Below are 9,272 nucleotides of genomic sequence, written 5' to 3' on the forward strand. Positions count from 1 at the left end.
CTGGGAAGGTCGAAGCAAGCTAGTCGTCACCATGAGGTGACGTAACAATAAGGGTAAGTGATGCAAAAAGTGAATAAAGTTAAAACTAATTAAAACTAAACAGTGAAAGAGTGCACAATTCGTGGGTTGAACCCACTACAATTATTCAAAGCGTAATAGATAGGGAGACTACGAAAGAGTAGTCAAAGCAATCAAAGTACACTTATTACATAATAGTGATAAGTTCCTACGTCTAAATAGAAGGAAATGTCAAAACTGCCATGATTCCTCGAGTGCCACAAAGAGTACAGCTATCTAGGTCCTGGAGGGACGAAAAACAAAGTTGAGTGGCTCAGCAAAACGATGCTTATAAGAAAACCTTTTTTGAATATACTAACCCTTCGCCGTAAAACAAGTATAGTTTCCTCAAAACATACTACGTAAGTATGAAATCCAATATATCAGCCAGATAACTAGAAATATGCCAAGTAAATGATGTATCATATGCCACAATAATAATCATGTGATAATCAATATAACTAAGTGCTCATCCATCTAAGCTAACACACACAAGTTCGAACAGATGGTTTTTGACACGAACAGGACTGGGTGTAATCAATATGCTCTAGTACTACGATCACGTGAAGACTGGTGCAAAAGCACATCACATACAAGTCGGATCCCCTAATGTAATCTACCCGACAAGACTAGTACCTAAACCTGGATCCAAGGTGAGCAAACAGTGCGGATGTGAACATACACGTGAAGGACGGCCCTGGCCCTAGGGCGAGTACTAACACCGGGTGCAGCAAAATGAGCATGCACACAAGTACGTATAAATGCCATGACAGTAATATCACAACCATATAGCAACATTTATCACAATTTATATCACAATAATGATACTAGGCAAATTAGGCGTAAAAGTGAAGTAAATACGCATTTATGGAAATTATAAATATATATAGGTATAAAATAATTGCCTACTCACAAGTACGTTGCTAGGTCGTAGCCCCCAAGCCTAGCTTGGCCTCGAAAATCCACGAAATAAGTTTCTCCTATATGTGAAATAACTAAATAACATTAATTAAAGCACATAACGGAAACCTAAATAAAACCCCTATAGTTTGCTCAAACCAAGGGTGTAAATATATAAAATCGATCTACTCGAAGACACAAACACACACCTGTCAACCACACGCCTGCCAAAGGCCGGACGCGCCCCCACGCGCCGCCCAAAGTGGCTATCGACTCGCCCTCACGTGCCCCCGCGAGTACACTGTACTCGCCTTCTTCACGAAAATCTGCAGTTTTACAGATTTTTGGGCCAACTTCCAGAGCCCCTAACGAGCTCAATTCTCAACCAAATTCACTTCTACAAAAGCCAAATTAAAGCCAGGAATTTGATCTATCGATCCCAATTTACAGAAAGTTCGAATATAGTCCGTGTTGTTCACAAATTTGGCCTGAAAGTGGCTAAACGACCATGGTTGAAATTTTCCAGAAAACTAACATTTTCTTCCCAACTTCCAGAGTTGATTTCTAACTCGTTACTTAACCAAACTCAGTGATTCAAAAGCTATTTTGAAGTTAGGAATGTAGAGAACAAGTTTGTACCTAGAAGAAGTCCAGTTGTGGTCGAGGTTGACCAGAAAAACAGTTTGAAAGTGACCAAATGGCCACGGTTCTTGAGTGAAAAATGGCAGGTTCTCCTTCTTCTCGAGTTTCTGGGTAAAACCACACGTTCAAAACACAAACAAAGGATCAATAACAACCCATAGAAGTGAAATGAAGGTTCTAAGGGTTTCTCAAGGCTTACCTAAGCCATGCATGGCCTAAAAATCGATATGTCGAACTCGCCGAGCCGACCTTCCGAGTTGGTGAGTCAAAACTCATCTACATCAGATTTCAAGGACATGGTTGTGATCGTGGGACTAAGATGATCACAATGGTGTAGTTGGTTTGTCACGTTTGTGAGTTTTGGTGTATTTTGTGGTTGCTGCAGAGAAGAAGAAGAAGAAGAAATGTGGCGTGGGAGAGGGAGAAGAGAGAGAGAGATAGATACTTTTCTGATTGAGGGAACAGAAAATAAAGAAGAGATGGGATAGGTGACAGTGAATAATGAAGGGGGAAGTGCACGGGATGGGTTTAAAAGGAATCCAATGATAGGTTTTTAGATTTCCTACAGTAAAAGGAAATCGAAATCTATCCAAAGTAGATGGTTTTACACTTTAAAATTTACGCCTACTCGTACTAGCGTGTACAATTTAAATGCGATAGCGAGAAATAAAAAGGAAAGCGATAAGAATAAGTCCACGTCACTTGCCAATAAGGGCACAATCGTCAATACACATACTCGAGGAGAAATTACATAGAAAAATTAAGGACGGGTCGTCACAGGTATGACATAATATTTTTCAATATAATACATCAAATTATATTTCTTCTTGTTATGGGTAAATTATTCTCCATGTATTAGTGAAAAAAAGATATTTACACACGGGGTATAATTTTTTGTGGTAAATTATTAGAAATTAATTCGTAGGTGGGTAAATTAATTTTTTCCAATTATATATATAAATATATATATACACACACACGCGCGCGCACTACACCTAGATTATATATATATATATTTTTTTTTTTTAACCTAGATTATATATTTTGAATCAAATAACATTTTTGTATACATGATAAATTATTTTTCATGTATTATTACATATATTAGCCTGTTAGGGACCTTTTTTGGTAAAAATATATAAAGTGATATGTATATGATTGTTTGTAGGTAAAAGATAAAATCAAAAGCATGATCCAATTCCTAAGTTTATGCAATATTTTGTTCTTGGTATACAATATTTTGCATCATTGGAAATAAACATTTCAAATAGTAGGTAGGTAAATTAATATGGTCTAATTATATAAATACACACATACACATATAAATATATATACACACACACACACATTTTGAATCAAATAACATTTTTGTACATGGTAGGTAAATTACTTTTTTTTTATGTATTATTACACATATTAGGTTTTTTTTTTTTTTTTTTGTAAAAATATATGTATGAACTCATAATGCCAGATACATAGAATTAAGCCAACAATTCTTATATTTGATATTAATATGCAATGAATTTTTTTAACATTAATGTCTTATTTTTCTTTTTGCAAAATCATTAACTATCTCCTTACAATCTGCATAGAATTAATTGTGCACATCAAATATGCAATAGGGGTATTTTAGGCATCTAAAAAATGTAAAATGTGTAAAGTAATATGTAATTAATGAATTCACTTAGGTAGGTGAATCCTAGTCACTTTTTGAGTAAAAAAGTTATGTCGGGTTTTATATGGAAAAAATTAAATTTGAGTGGTTAAAGTCATATTTCCAATATATTTTACTTGATTTTAATCGACTCCATCAGTTTTATAATGTTCCAGAGTTTAAAATGCTGATTAGTTACCTTCTTACTTTTACTGTGGGACTCAAATATATCCGTAGACCGCAAGTCAGTTTCATTAATGCTTAGTTGAACAAATGAAATGAGTAAGCAAGCACAAAACCAATATATGAAAAGCATATTTGGCAAACATCACCCATTGTCTAGAACCCATACCTCCGTACCGAAGGTGGAACTTCATTATGTCATCCCCAAATACAAAAACTACCACTTGCCACCCTCACGAGTAGGGATGGCAAAATATTCACAGGTATGGATAACTGCAATTATCCATCTATTTAAAATTTACGGTTACTGTTGTGGGTAATTGTTTAAACAAATAAACGATTATGGGTATAACTGTTTGCTAGTTAAATATAAATGGAGGATTATAGATATTATTTGCGATTACAAACGGATACCCATTTAACCGTTTATTTTAATATTTTTAAAATTAAAAAAAAAAAACAAAAAAAATTCTCTCTTTGGAACTAGGATTATGACAAACATCTACTTGGTACTAGGATTCTGATACAAACTTGTTCTTTCTAATCAATTTTTTTTATATTGAATTACCCTTGAAACTGTAGCATTCTATTTCCTTTTCAGCATTTGATTTTTAAGTGATTGTAACTGAGAGAGATGCTAATGCACCATAGGTCAGAACTTTGCACTGTGACGAAATATAATTTGATTTTTAAATGATATACACCAGCCCTGCTACCCAGTTGTGTTTTTTATTAGGGCGCAATCCGGAAATCGAATGAAGCAGAGGAACAACTTGAGGCTACTGTTTGGTTTTAACATTATCAGTAAACTATTATTTCAATTTTCGAAATGGTATGAGGATTTAAAATTGAAATACCGATATCCATTTTAAATGTTTCTATAACAGTGTTGAATTGTCAACAAAGAAAATTATGACAAATTTCTTTTTTAATTTTTAACTTGTTGAAAAAAGGATAAATGAGTAAAAGAAAATGGTAAACAGGTAAAAAAGGGGTTAAAAATGGGTAATGAGTAAAAGGGTATGCGGTTATAGTTAAACGGGTCCACGGTTGCAATTAAAAAAGTATGAGGCTATGGGTACGGCTAACCGTTTATAAACAGTTATGGGTATAGGTATACCAGTTTATGCAATTACCCAACGAGTAAACGGTTATGCGGATAAGGGCTTAAATAGTTATGGGTAAATGACTGCGGTTGCCCGTCCGCCGTAATTGTTGCCTATCCCTAGTCACGTGCACCTATGTAATTAGAAAAAGTAGTTCTCATTTTAAACTTCTCACTTTTACTCATGTCACGTGTATTCTACTTGGTCGGTTTGCTGACCACTGTTGCCTTCTTAACCTGCTAGGGTAATTCACATTTCTGATAAATTTGATGATGAGTAGTTTATCCAATTCCACTTTCATGGCTTCATAACACTTAGCATCATATGACCGCACGACTTCAGCCTAATGCGTATGCAATGAGGTCGTGGCTGAATTTACGCTAGATGACGTTCATATTTATTCTCGGCAGCTCTACGTAAGACCAATCAAATACATTAGGGTGGGTCTTAAAAAAATCTATCAATCCGCTCGGAACTTTGCTATCAGTTTAGTACCAATTTGAACGGTCCTGGTCGGGCATTCTTCAGACTGTATAATAGTCTCTAATCCTTCCATTTGCTCAGGATGTTCTTGACCCTCATCATCATTCGAATCTGGTGCAGTAGACTCCCTATAGGAGGTGGGTAGTACCATCGCGTGCTCAGGTGAATCAGTGGTCTTCTTTTCTTCCTTATTGTCCATCATGGTACTCGGAGGAGTATTGTTTCTTCATCACAGAATGTCTAAGTTAGATGGGTAGAAAGCACAACCAAATTGTATGCGATTCACGGCATTAAATTGTTAACGCTCAAAACTTGCAGGTTAGAAAGGAAATTATAACTCATTCCCTTATTAGGATTTTCAAGAAAGGAACGAGAAACACAAAAAACTCCCTCTCTTCTCCAGAAGGCCAGCCCTTAGGGATGATTTAACTAGCATCAAATCCTCCCCAAGTCACTCATATTTTCTTCAAGTCTCTTCTTGGTGTGGAAACTTAAAAGTTCCCTTTCTTGGGAACTTGGAGAATTCATTCTTCCACCCTCTTCCAAGATATCGCCCTCTCTTTTGAGTGATTAACATTTGCTTATGCAAAGAGGATTCAACAAAGGTATAAGAAATCTCAATTGCTTTCTCTTTGATTTGAGTTGAGTCTTGGTTCACAACTACTACTCTTTGAATTTTAATGGGCAAATTTTTGTTTTTGAGTACATGCAAGCATGATTCTGCTTTCAATTGTTAATTGCATGTGTAGATGTTGCTCAAAGGAACTTAGTAAAATCAAAATTTTCCTGCGCTAGGGTGCCGGTCCTAGGCTGCTTGAGATGAGCCACTAGGCGTGAGCCCATATAGCTATAGAAGTTTATGGGTTTGGACCCGAGCAGTAAGGGAGAGATGTAAGAGAAAGGAAGGTGCGGGGGGGGTGCCAGCCACTCTCTTGTTGGTTTGGGCCACAAGGCATTTGGGTTGCAAAAATGGACCAGGCCGCGAGGCCTGGCGTGGCTGCTGAACTCCTGCGATCCTTGGTTTGTGAGTTGGTGAGGTGCAGGGTCATGGGGCCTGGTGGTGAGCGTTGGGCTCTACACCTTTTTTAAAATATCTTTTTTTCTTCTTCGAGCAACCTTTTAACAATTTTTTCTTGCGCTGTTGTAGGATTTTTTCAAACATGTCTTCCTCGAGCTACAAAAATGATAATTTATTTCGTCGTTGCATTACAAGGGAAAATTTGCAAGTAAGCTAGGTTACTTCAGGGTTCCTCATATCAAATTAGGTTCTGGTAAGCAATTCAAAAACTTCCTCGAGATGTTTAAGCATGCAATTCCATCTGGGATTCATGTGAAGGAGGCCAAGAAAGGTAGCAGCCATGAACCGTGTGGGTCTAAGAAAGCTATCAAGTTTCACCTTTGCTACTTTGTGTTAGGGTTCACCTTTCCTATGCCTCAATTATTCCAGAAGGTGATTTGGTCCATGAAGTGTGCTCATGCTCAGTGCTCTCCGAATGCAATCCGCATGATGATGGGGTTCCATAACTTGAGCAGGTTCTTTGACTTGGATCTGACTGTCAATGAGTTTTGGTACTTTTTTGACATAGACCACATCAATGGTGTTGGGTAACTGAGGACCCATCATAGGCTCTTCGATCATGCAAACAAAGAGGATCATGATTGGGCCAAGAATACCCTAGAAATCAGCAAAGAGTGGGGATCCGACTCCTCACCTGGGTTGTGTGTTCCAACTGCTTTCATAGATGGTAAGTGGGCTACTTATGAAGGGAATTCTATGAGATTCATGTGGGATTTCTAGTGACTAGCATGCATATACAATTCAAGATTTATATACAAAAGCAACAGAAGCATGTTATCATATAATATCAAAGCTCTAGTCATGAAAATCCCCTTCAAGATGCATAGGTTTATGTAAGATGCATCAAAAACAAATTTATATAAGAACAAAGTTTAGGAGTAGTTTTATACCTCTTGATCTAGATCTTAGACCAAGGATGGACCACCTCCAAGCCCTTTGCTCCTTGAAGTCCTTGAGCCTAGCCTCCTTCCTTGCCTCCTCCACTTTGTTTAGTATGAGTGCTCCTAGGTTCTCTTCAAGTTTCCAAAATTGAAAACCTCTAAAGATCCTCACCCACTAGTGTAGTGAAAAGGATGAAGAAATAACCAAAGGGGTGAAAAGATGATTAGCTAAATCCCCCTAAGGTGGCCGACCCTTTAAGTGGTAGAGAGATATTTTTCTTTTTCTCTTTGGTTCTTTTAACACTTCAAAAAACCCTTATGAAACATTTGCTATAAAGTTCCTTTTGTAGCCAAAAAGAAACAAGTCAACATTTGACCTTTCTCTCCCTCCTTTGGCGGGCCCCCTTTGTGTTGTTTGGGCTTTGGGCTTTTATTTATTTCAAGTCATCCAATGCTTGAATAAAAGCCCAATGGGTTTAGGCCCAATGGGCCCAATTAAACCTGAACGTTTCTTTAAGCCCAAAACGATCTTATATCGCTTTTATGATTTCTTTAGACTTTCTAATTAATCACAATATTTAATTAATCCAATTAATTATTTCCATCATCCATTAGTTACTCACTACAAGAGTGTATTGGTGAACAATCGTTTTAGGTTCTAATTAGCAAGGCAGTGAGGTGATTGGCACCAATCCAATTGATTATATTTAATCCAATCACTTAGTGAATTAAAACTTACTTTTAATTCACCTTCTTCCTTGATGACTACATTTAATCATCTAGAAGAACTCACAAGCCATGAGTGACATCTAACCATATATCATGGCTACCCAAGCTAATGTAAAAGTTGTTCGGAGAACCTATTCAGTTGGAATTACAATGCAATTCGATCCTTCTCTAAAACAATACTCTCAATCACATCACTAGGGTATGGATATATTATGTCAAACCCCTAATGTGATTATTTCTTCTTATATGATTCAATTGAGTCGTATAGGAACGTTTTCCTTTATAACGCTCGATACTTCGGCCGAAGATTCCAGAATCATATCTTAGAGTATTCATCCTCTCTTAACGAGGATTAGAGATTCCTTGTTGCGCATTCACTTGCCTTCATGACTAAGTGGCTTAACCCCGACTATGCCGTGGACACCCGCGGATGGAGTGACTTTGACATAATCAAAGATCAAGTACTTAACCACAAGACAACGATGATGCCTTAGGTCAAAGGACTACTTACATTATTCCAACTATTAGAGTTACTTGCTTGACATGTGAGTAGACCTCCATGCAAGTACTCTCGTTCGATTGTGTTCAGTGAACTCATTCCCTTAATGAGCACCTACATACTTGTCTTAATGTCACTACACGAATGGGATGAGACTTTCCATCCTTCTAATTGAAGCGGACATAATATGTACCGGTCTATGCATTGTCAGTATCCCTCCGATAATCCTATGACCAGGAACCTTTTGGACATGATGGTTATGTGAAGAAGGTCTCTGTAGTCTAACTTCATTAGATTACTTCTTCAATCGATCCATTGTCCATGGATTTACCATTTAGGACATATATCGTTTATAGAGATAGTCCTAAATAGTATATTTGCCATTTGATGTATAAGAGTCATCTATACATCCATTTATTGTCCTGAAAGGTTTCTTCCAAAGATTGACTTTCAGGGCATATTTCCAACAACTTAGTCCCTAAGTTACTTAATACTTTTGTTGAGTCGCCTTCTAATTTGTCCTCCTCTGTTTATGTAGATTTGGAATTTAGTTTAACTCCTAAGACTTCTCCAAACATGAAGAAGGTGCCCATCGCTTTGGGGATCCCTTTCTGAATATCATGAGTGGCGTTGGTTGCTCAATCCTCTTTGTATGGAAAAAGGTAGGCTGCCCCCAAATGAAGAGATTAAGAGGATCAAAGGTAAGGCATTTGCTCGTTCGATCGCTACCATGGAGCCTATTACTAGTGAAGGTGGGAGAAAGAGATATTCGTCGCCTGCTCGAGAGCTTTCGGTGGAGAAGAAGCCGAAGGCTTCCTCTACTGCTCGTGAAAGTCTATCCACTGTTGAGAGGCTCGTGATTGACTAAACTTCTTCCAATAGGAAGAAAAAGGCTACTAGATTTGAGCCTGTGAAGCCTGTTACTCCCAGGGTTGCTAAAACCGTTGCTAACAAGATTGCGCAGATGAGGAGTTCTGTTACTCCAAGCATTGCTAGAGCAGACCTTGAACGTGCCATTTTAGAACTTTCGTCCGCTTGTGACGCCAATGATGTAGAGTTG

Source organism: Malus sylvestris, chromosome 14, assembly GCF_916048215.2.
Source record: "Malus sylvestris chromosome 14, drMalSylv7.2, whole genome shotgun sequence".
In the NCBI taxonomy this organism is placed as follows: Eukaryota; Viridiplantae; Streptophyta; class Magnoliopsida; order Rosales; family Rosaceae; genus Malus; species Malus sylvestris.